The sequence below is a fragment of the Aptenodytes forsteri genome, unplaced genomic scaffold (assembly GCF_000699145.1).
Source record: "Aptenodytes forsteri isolate BGI_AS27 unplaced genomic scaffold, ASM69914v1 Scaffold257, whole genome shotgun sequence".
NCBI classification, from domain to species: Eukaryota; Metazoa; Chordata; class Aves; order Sphenisciformes; family Spheniscidae; genus Aptenodytes; species Aptenodytes forsteri.
Window position 1 is genome coordinate 3083272 of NW_008795194.1, and position 1011 is coordinate 3084282.

Below are 1011 nucleotides of genomic sequence, written 5' to 3' on the forward strand. Positions count from 1 at the left end.
GGAGGGGAGTAGAAATAGATTGATTGATTGATTGATTGATTTTAAAAAAGGACTTCCGGCCAGAATCTGTCCCTCACGTCATTTTATAAAGAAAACAAGTAAGATGTTGTTGGGTTGTTTTCTCCCCTGTCGTGAGAATCCTTGGTGAAAGCAAGACACGAGTGGAAGAGACCAGGGCCTCTCCTGCCGCCCCGGGTGTCCGAGGCCTCCCTCCAAACGGCACCGCAAGTCCGCGGGATGGGAGGCCGGCGATAACGAGAACCTGCGCGGGGATGATTGTCTTTAGCTTCACAGATCGTCCATGATTAATGATGTATCGGGAACTGAGTTTCTCTCGCTCGGACCCAATAGGCTGCACAAGGCCTTCAGAGACTGCTTTTCTAGTTGTAAAATTGACTTCCCTATACCTCGTCTCCTTGGCTCGTTACTATTATCATCTGAGTTTAAATTTCGCTTTTTAAACAGTGTAATCTTTCTTCGGTTGTGCACCCTGGAGTAAAAATCAGGGCATCATTTTCACATCAAAGAACTGTCAGCTCTCTCGTATGAATTGCTGCCCCTCGCACCCTCTCTGAAACACTACCCTTGACACCCGAGGATGTGGAGCGCGGTAGAGATATATCGTTGTAATCACAGCCGTTATAATTGAGTTTCGTGCCGCAGAGCCGTAGCGAAAATAATTGAGTTTCGTGCCGGAGAGCCGTAGCGCAAGGGACCTCCTCGGAGCGGGGCGGTGTGGCCCGTGGGCCGGCTCGCCGCGCCGCCCGCACTAGCCCGCGTGGGGCAGGAACACCCACACCCCCGGAGCGCCCCGGGCTGCCGGTCCGCCGTGCTCCCGCCCGGGAAGGGCGCTGCCGTCGACAAGCGCCCGGCGAGCCCTAAGAGCTGTGCGGGAGCGCTCCGTGCCCCACTGCGGGGACAACCCACTCCCACCCGGGACGGGCGCCGGGCACCGCTCCCGGCCGTCGCCGCCTCCTCGGGGCTCTCCACAGCCTCCTTCGCCGCCCCCCA